The sequence below is a fragment of the Sphaerodactylus townsendi genome, linkage group LG11 (genome assembly GCF_021028975.2).
Source record: "Sphaerodactylus townsendi isolate TG3544 linkage group LG11, MPM_Stown_v2.3, whole genome shotgun sequence".
Taxonomy (NCBI): Eukaryota; Metazoa; Chordata; class Lepidosauria; order Squamata; family Sphaerodactylidae; genus Sphaerodactylus; species Sphaerodactylus townsendi.
The window spans coordinates 42,238,855-42,248,538 of NC_059435.1; the positions used below are offsets into that span (position 1 = coordinate 42,238,855).

The 9,684-nt window shown below is 39.4% G+C and overlaps 1 non-coding gene across 1 annotated transcript; it reads right to left on the reverse strand.

Annotated features, from left to right (window-relative positions):
• Positions 1 to 8,225: 8,225 nt before the first annotated feature.
• On the reverse strand, positions 8,226 to 8,315 carry LOC125441396. Its single transcript, XR_007245852.1, has one exon. It is a non-coding gene; the product is annotated as a small nucleolar RNA SNORD93 (small nucleolar RNA).
• Positions 8,316 to 9,684: the final 1,369 nt, after the last annotated feature.

Consider the following 9,684-nt stretch of genomic DNA (forward strand, 5'->3'; position numbering starts at 1 on the left):
GATTTAGAGAGACAGACATGCCATGTTATGGATGGACATAACAAACAGCATGAAAATATAAAAGGTAAGATATACATCATTTCTCCTTAGCAGGCAGTGGAAGAGCTTTAAACTAACATTGATGCATCAGCTATGGAAATGAAAGGCTTAGGAATGTGATATGTGGTTATTCTAAAGGCACCATAATGGAAGACTGTCAATAAGACAACTATTTGAATTCATGTGTTACCTTGGGAATTTTGCATTACAGATTAATCGTATTCTAGTGGGAAAGAAAATAAGGAAAAGTGCAAATGCCAACAATTCCACCAGCAAAGGACCTCTCCCCGCCCCCACCCCCCTAACATACTTAATCTGACAGACCTCCTGCTTTTTCTTTGCAGTGCAGTTTCATTTAATAGTGTGAGGGAGAGCAGTAATGCCTAAAATATCGCTCAAAAAAACTCAGCATTTGGACCAAGTGTCGCTTCATGGCATGGACCCCCAAAGTCATTTGTTTATATCAAAACTTATTTTCTGTCTGTGAACTTGATAATGAGGTCCCCTAATTTGGAGCCAGCGTGGCATAGTGGTTAAGAGCAGGTGTGCTCTAATCTGGAGGAACGGGGTTTGAATCCCTGCTCTGCCGCTTGCGCTGTGGAGGCTTACCTGGGGAATTCAGATTAGCCTGTGCACTCCAGCACACACCAGCTGGGTGAACTTGGGCTAGTCATAGTTCTTCTGAGTTCTATCAGCTCCACCTACCTCACATGGTGTTTGTTGTGGGGAGGGGAGAAGGGAAAAGAGGTTGTCAGCCCCTTTGAGTCTCCTTATAGGAGAGAAAGGGGGGAATATAAATCCAACTCTTCTTCTTCCTTCTTTCTTCTTCTAATATATTATATGTTTTGCGATGTTAGGATTGAAATATGCATTATTTACCCTGACTCCTAAAAACCACAAGTCAATACATTTAAAAATGAGAGATTGGCACATTACACTGTGTTCTACAAGGTCTGAAATGGAAGCATGTGTTCCATAAAAGAATGCAAAAGCAAGAGGCAAAAAGGCTAATTAAAACCCCACAGTCTGGAAGGAAGAGAGATTGACGCCTACTGCAAGTCAGACTCTAGTCCTAGGTGAGTCAGAGTCACTTTCTCTACCCTCACATTGAGATTGTAATTTCCGATCCTTGTTATTTGTGTTAATATGAGGGCTTTCCATCCATTTCAGAAATGATACTATCCTGCCACTTTTTAAATAGATAAAATCATAGGGGGAAAGTGTTGTGTGAAGCATCTCAGCATGTGGACTCCAGTGAAAAACAGTACATGGTTTCAGTGTAGGGAGAGTAAGACTTCTAACAAGGTTTAAAACCCATGCTTTGACATTTCAAGATGATACCTCTTTTAAAATTGCAAAAGTCGCAACCTTTCAATTAACCAGAACAAGAAGGCAAATGTTTAAACAAGGTAAAACATATGACCTGCTTCTTTGTAAGAAAATGGTTCAGAATGCCAGAGTCTCATCCCGGCTCACTAATTCTGCAAGCTGATAATGTCATTAAACAGGTACAGCGTCCCATGGTATGTATGCATAAAGAGGATACCTCACTCTAAATGCTACTCCCTGACTTGGTTCTGGTTAAAAACGAAATGGCTAACTCAAGTACCACCATGTATACATTATTTTGTTAATTAAAATATAATCTTAAGAAAAACCCTGAGCATTGGTGAAGGCTTTAATTTTAGGAATTTCTCTCAAAAATACTTTACAGGGCACAGAAGGAGAGATGGAGGCAGAGAAGGCAATGGTAACCTTCACCACCTCCCACGTGATTAGTATCTGCCAAACTGATTAGCGCCTGTGCTTTGCCACTGACTGAATGAATATCCTTTAAAAAGATGCAAAACAGTGAAACTCTTTCTTTCTCTATATTCATTACACATGAAAGCAACATCAAGCTATTAGTAACAGATCAGAGTTTATACAAATATCTTGCAAACTTTAAGTGGTTTTACTTTGTACTTTGTATGCCCATAGTTAAAGAGAGATGGACATGAAGGAAAATTGAGATCCTCAAATTACTGAAGTCTTGTTCAGGTCTAGTTCACTATGGATTAACAGCTCTGCAATTCTCTAGCATAGTTTCATCCATACAGGTTTAGTGCTCCTGTTAGCTATTTTGAGTCTTAAGTGATAAGGTGGGGGCATTAAATAAGTTTAGAGTGTCACCCCTTCCTGTACCTAGAACTCAAGGCAGCTACTGAACATCATGCATAAATGTTTGATGCTAGTTTGCAGGGAAACTTGTGCCACTGAATTCTGGCTGATTTTTGCCCCGGTCCCCCATGTTGGCAGTGCACCACACATTACCAAATTCTGTACCCAGCTGACTGCAGTCAGCAACTGCTGCAATACAAATTTAGATGTTTGCAGTAAAGCCTGACACATTTAGGGACTACCAAGATCAACACAAAGAATTACATTTCTTGGCTTTCTACCAATTCAATTTTTAAATAGAGCACCACACATTAAGACAGATCCCATCATCACTGACAACTGCTTGAAGCAAATCATGACTATAAAGTTATATCAGCAGTACAGAAAAAGCACCATATTTAAAATAGGGCTGAATAAGGCACTAGCCCAAATCTTGTAAAATAAGCATTCTCGGCACTAGTTGTTGTTTGGAGATTACCAGTGAAGTCCAGGCTTGTGACACAGAGGCAGGCAATGGCAAATCACCTCTGAATGTCTCTTGCCTTGAAAACCCTACAGGGCCTTTTCTGCATGAGTCATTCACAATGTATCTTGCCGCCAAATGCTATGATTTTTCTTTGAATGTTTGTTCCTCTTATTTTTCAACACTCCATTTTTTATTCCAACTTGAGAATACAGCAGGGTCACACCAGAACTACTTGGCAGTGAGAGACTTGGTTGGTGAACTACAAGTATGATCAACAGGACGTTTAAAAAAATCTAGGGCTCTCTGGATAGAGAATTTTTTAAAGCACAAAGATCTGGGGGTGGGGGTGGGGAGCCTGTGAAAGTAAGCAGTAAAGAAAAGTGAATGTGGTTTACATAGAAAGAGGTATCAAGAGATATTCTCACTAATCCAGAATCGTCCCTAATAAAAACAGCATTGGCTTTCCAGAAATGGTTGTTCATCTAGTGGTACTTTTGCAAACCAAAGTGTAAATCTCAAGTGGTGGCAGTTTACATTGGTGGGCAGTCTGTCACAATGCAAACACTCCAGAATTGGATTCAAAATGGCATGGCAAACTCGCAGTTGGAAATGAAGGCCCACAACCTCTCTTCCATCAACGGCGCTTTAACAGTTTGTGCATAGCACTCTTTGGATGCCAGTGCTTGCGACAAGCTTAGAAAATGAAATATATACAGGAAAAAGCAGTATGTAATGAAAGATCAGCTGAACAAACGGAAAGATGCTTCAGTGACTTGGAGCCACTTGAAAAATACACTAATATATTCGGAAGCACAGAAGGTGCAACAGTAGCTTTGCCAGATTGCTGCATGCTTATGAATGTAATACTTTTAGTTCTTGAGAGAACAAAATTCAGCTAATTTGCTTTGATAAATGACAGGGCATCAAGGAAATCTTTGGAATTCATTCTGAACCATAAAAACTGTTCTTTATATTCCTAGAAAGATCCATGTGTCTTTTTCATAGTTTGATGTTGTGTGAGAACGTAAAACTTGCCTTAAAACTAGTACAAACTGAAGATTCAGTTCTGCAAAGTCTTGCTATATGGGTCAAGCAGTCCTAAATGTTCATTGTCACACTGTATCCGGTAGCACTATAAAGTAAGTGGCATATAGGACTAGACTAGTTTCTTCTGGTTTGAAAATGTGAAAGATGACAAACTGTTACTACTTAAACATTTTTGAAGCACAGAACACAGATTCACACATTATGAAATTGCCTCATTTACAAAGATAATTGCACTTTATTTTACATACCTGTATTTGTACTGACTTGTTTGTCAAAATCAGCATAATTCTTGGGTATAGTTGGTGTAGAGGTGCAGCTTACTAGCCACCTCTCAACATGGGTCAGGATTTTGGGGTCACACATGATTCAGAGGCAAAAAGTTGCTTAACATTTTTTAAGGTTTATTGAGTACAGTGCGTCAACAAACGAGTACCTTAGCATAAACCACAAACAGTCAATTGCATGAGAGCCAGCAGCATCAAAATAATTGAACCAATTAAAATCAGCAAATGAAACATTTCCATGGTAGCATAGCTTTTAGCTCCCAAGCAAGCAGAAAGAAAAATATATATACTTGATAAGCTCTAGCAGGCAAAATTGACAGTGTGGTCATGTCTACAGCTGTAGGCGGGGAAAAAAGTTAACATATAATATTGAAAGACAATTATAGAGAAGCTACAGGTCAGGTGACTCAAGCAGACCAATCATGGGTTAGTGCCAATTAGCAAGAACAGTTAGTAAGATTCATTATTGTTACCAGGTGCAGGAACTTGAAAGGATTTGTTGAAGTTTCAACTGTTAGGAAAACTTCCCACAGCTGGGCTGTGACCTTCAGCCAACTGCTGCTCAGTATCAGGTCGAGTGAGCTGGGAGAAAGCCAAAAGTTATGTAATCATTTTGAGAACCACTTCAGCAAGAGCCTATTTCAAAATGGCTTCAGTCAGGCTAATACAGACAATTTCTCCACAGTTGGTTAAAAAAGCAGAATTTGCTCAGTGATGGAAATGAGTGCAGTAAAATCAGTCCTTCCAATAAGAAAATTGCAAATAAATAAATAAATTTAATTTATTCATGTCGATTCTTTTCTGTTTACACTCTTGTAACAGTTGAATGAAGGACAGAAAACTTAATGTAAATAATACATTTCCCTATACAACAGCTATTCAGGTGTCACATGAATACAAGTATAGAATATCTGTTTTTACAGGAGAGACCTGTAGAAGCATCTGACTCCTTGCAGGTCCATGTGGAAAGTGATACACAGACCAGTGACTACTGAGAGAGTAGAAGGGAAGTGTCAGAGGGCAGCACTCAGGTAAAGAGAGTAATATCTCACAAAGAGATAACACTTATATGCTTATATTTAGCACCCCCACCCCCAACGTCTAGGTATGCTGAGTCGCTTTCACTCCAATTGTAATCTGAAAAGTTGAAATGTGTTTACATATGTATTGAGTAAACTGAAGAATACCAAGATGTTTCATTTAAATCTTTAGGGAGCCCATGTCTTTTGCTGTTTATAAGGGTGTCACACTGTATTTGCACCACTGAAGTGAATACTTTGCTTCATACAGCTACTTCAGGCAAAATCACTAGGACAGTGGTGGCAAACTTATGGCACGGGTGCCAGAGGTGGCACTCAAAGCCCTCTCTGTGGGCACTCGCGCACAGAGTTCATCATGTGGGAGGGGGGTGGAAAATCACACACACACACACACACACACACACACACACACACACACACACACACATCAAGGCTGGCCTGGGCATGATCCTTTACCTGGGAGTAAGCTCGGTTGCTGGCAATGGGGCTTGCTTCTGAGTAAACCCTCCTAGGATCGTGACTCACCCATTTGAAGCATTGCGGTTGCTTCACTAAGCTTACTCCTGAGTAATGCGCGCCTTGGAGCCAACCGTTTTTTCTAAACTAAAACCTCAGTATTCAGGTTAAATTGCTGTGTTGGCACTTTGCAATAAATAAGTGGGTTTGAGGTTGCAATTTGGGCACTTGGTCTCGAAAAGGACCATTACTGCACTACTGCATTAGGACCATTACTGAATTACAGCAATTTTAGTCTACTAATCTTATTGTTTTAGTTAATTAATTACTATAATATATCTGCATAGATTTGCATGAGTAAATATGACAGTTCTGAAGTGGAAAGGGCATTTGATAATGTTTATATAATGCACGTACATGCCCTAGCAGGTGCAGTCTCAAAAAGCCATTTTGCTCTGTCTGTTAGGGAAATGGGAATGCCTTTTCTAAGATGGCTGCTACTACATATGATGGTTCTGTTTTACTGCACATGACCCTGCTACTAATTATCTGAGTCACTTTTTAATAGATGGAAATGTTTTGGTGCACTAAACGCTGTGATCTTAAAATAATATTGTGCCTAATGTATTAAATAAATCAAGAAGTTGAAAAATTCTTTTTAGAAATAGAAATTTACATTGTTTGTGAATAATTATTAGGTTGACAAAATGGAGAATATATATGATGTATTATGCATCCTGTGTCTCCAACTGTTGTGGGAAATACAAAGACAAAAGATACAGTGAATCTGGTGTGTCTAAACACCTGAAAGCCAAAACTAAATAGCACTTCTCTCCTGAGACCTGTATGGGACAGATAAATAACCAGCAATAGTGGTGACTTTTTGACAGTTAGCTATGTTGCACAGACAATGAATAGAGCAGTTATGTATAGTTCAGGAATGCTGCATGTGGGTGCAAGTACTGGATATTGCTGTGCTCATGAGTGGGAACAGTTGAAAGTTAGCCTCAGGGTGGAGTGACCACAGGCGGAGGGAAGTAGAGTTTTTCCTGCCAATTAATGTCCCAGAAGCCTGCCTTTATACTGAAAGTATTTGTTTTCACTGGTCATCAATCGTGAGCTTATGCTCAGAAAAGCGTTCTCAAAAAATTGTGAACACTTTATCCCCAGATGAGGAGGGCAGAACAGAAATTAAGTGGACTATTTTAAGCACCCTGAATATCTGGGACTGCAGGAGAGCCAATCTAGATATGGAGGTGAACCACAGGACTGCTGGACATAAAATCAGGGCAACTCCTGCGGTAGCTGAAGCATGTAGTCCACACCTCAGAGCATCTGGTGAAAATGCTCCTGCTTGAACTGAGTGGTCATGCATTCTGGTAGATGTATAATCCATGGGAATAATTCTGATATATTCTAGGCCAACAGTGGAAGGGCATCTAAAAGAAACTCAGTCACAAGAGACACAGACAGGCACAGATCTGCCTTGACAGCTGAGGGAGGCTGCTCTGGCAACTCTTCCTATCACTGGGACAGAGGCCACCTTACACTTCAGCCACAACAAGTGAATGATGAAAAATATAAGGATAGAAAATAATAGCCTTTATGCCACAGGAACAGAACCAACATATAGAGAACAAAAGTAACAGAAAACAAAATATATATGTATCACCACCCTAACCAAAACAATGCACACTAACCAAAACAATGACAAAACAAAAAAGCAAAACACAAAAAACCCTAACTGAACTCACATGCATATATGAGTGTTTTTTAAAATTTCAAAATCTTATGACTCAAGAACCATCTAGACATCTGCTACACTTGGATCATATCCGCAGGAATTGTCTTCACATGGGTTGTTTCTGGCCTAACACCAGCTACACAGGTAATATTTCCCCACCCTCATCTTAGGCTTTTTGGTTGCAGGTATGTGCACTTTACAAAGTTGTGGTACAATTACAGTTGATCTCTTATCACACTTATTTGGAAATGTCTCATCTACTCGCTTAACCAAAGGCACTAAACTGGAATGTAAATTTCGTCAGTGTGGTATAGTGGTTAAGAGTGATGGACTCTAATCTCGAGAACAGGATTTGATTCCCCACTTCTCCACATGAAGCTTGCTGGGTAACCTTGACTTAGTCACAGTTTTCTCAGAACTATCTCAGCCCACCCTATCTCACAAGGTGTCTGTTGTGGGGAACATTAACATAAGGCGCTCTGAGATTCCTTTAAAGGTACAGAAAAGTGGGGTATAAAAACCAACTCTTCTTCTTTATCGATAAGAATTGTCATGGCTGCTGCAATTCAGTGAGGTGTGTTTAGGTGACAGTGTGTTTACTAATACCATTCTGTAAGTTTCCCTTTCGCATCTTTGAATGAACTCCTATAATTCTGCAACACTCAGATGAGTTTAAAAGGGAATCCGAAGTTTCACTGGAGGAATCTGTGAAAGGGAAACAGAAGTTCATATAATGCACACACAGTTCTCAATCATATCCAGGACAAAGTTGGTATAACTATTAAGATGCATTAGGTGATAATTGGTATACAGTCTGTTAATAAAGAATTCTTGGGGCAAAATGTTCCTTAACTCTGTCAGAGTTATGCTGAAGTCTTGTACAGCATATATATATATATAAAATTATCCTACAACAACATTTCCTATAACAAGTGTCTATATATTTACTAGAAATAGTAAAAGTGCATTTAAATTCAATTTTAGCTTTCTGGCCTCAGAAAATCCTTTAACCCATCATATCTGTGCATAACACTCTACTGAGGTATCCACAATCAGATCATGGTTTTCATCTTTGGCCAGATATTCCACTTATAAGGGCACTGACTGAAAACACGCTAGTGATGTGTTCAAAAATAAACAACTTGTGAAATATACCTTTAGCCAGAAGCAAAGTGGCTGTTTCATAAATCAGCAACTTTTATTATAGAATCTGCCAAAGAAAAAGAGGATACATAAGATTAACATTTTAAAATGTATTCTGTGGGTTTCTCTTTATCTTCAGACCTACTTCATTCTTTAAAGTGTTTATCAGTTAACTGGGTTTTTTTTAACACATATTTCAAATTCTCATGTTTTTGCTTTAAAGAATAACTATGTCTGTCTTTCAATAAAATAGTATCAAGATCATTCTTATAATTCTCCGTTTCGTGTGCAGCCATAAGCTTAATTTTACAAACTCACTTCTTACATAGCTTTTAGGGTAGAAACTTGTATTATCTTGCGGGAAAAATAACAACAGCAGCAACCAAAAACAGGAATACTAGACAGACTAATTTTAAGCAATTTCCAAAGATACGCTAGCATATGCTGCTGTTACAACTCGACATTTCTACAATTACTCTGTCAAGGAATCAGTCAGGTTGGTATCACCTTTTTCTACTTCCCTTGCCCCACATTAACTAAGCAGTCTGTTTAGATTGCAAACAGCTCATGCTAGAAAAGTCATGCACTATAAACTGTACATGGGAAGGTACGGTATTATATACATGTATGTGAATATGTGTGTGTTAAGTGCCATCAAGTTGCTTTCAATTTAAAGCAATTTATGAGGTTGTCGTAAGAAGGTTGCATAGTAATGGGAAATACTACAGTACAAGTGGGAGCCCATAAGGACTTGTGAGGGGCATATGATTTTCCCCCTCCCCTACTATTTCCCTTTCCCTGGCAGGCCCCATTTCCATCATAAGGAAACCTCAAGGACTTTCAAATTTCTTGTATTCCCTTCTTCCCTCTATTTCCCCTTTCCTTCTTCCTGACAACTCTCATTTCATCTATTGTCGAAGGCTTTCACGGCCGGAATCACTTGGGTGCTGTGTGGTTTCCGGGCTGTATGGCCGTGTTCTAGCAGCATTCTCTCCTGACGTTTCGCCTGCACCTGTGGCTGGCATCTCCTCTGAAGATGCCAGCCACAGATGCAGGTGAAACGTCAGGAGAGAATGCTGCTAGAACACGGCCATACAGCCCAGAAACCACACAGCACCCATCTCATTTCATCTCTTTTTCCTGCTTCATTTTTTTCTTTCTCAGCCATTCACCAACCTTTTATCTACCTCCCACATTCAGCTATATTTGTTATTTATTTTCTTCATTCAAACCCTTCCTTTAATCACAGCAGGATGCATTCTCCTCTCCTCGTATTCACAACAACCCTGTGAGTAATGCAGTTCT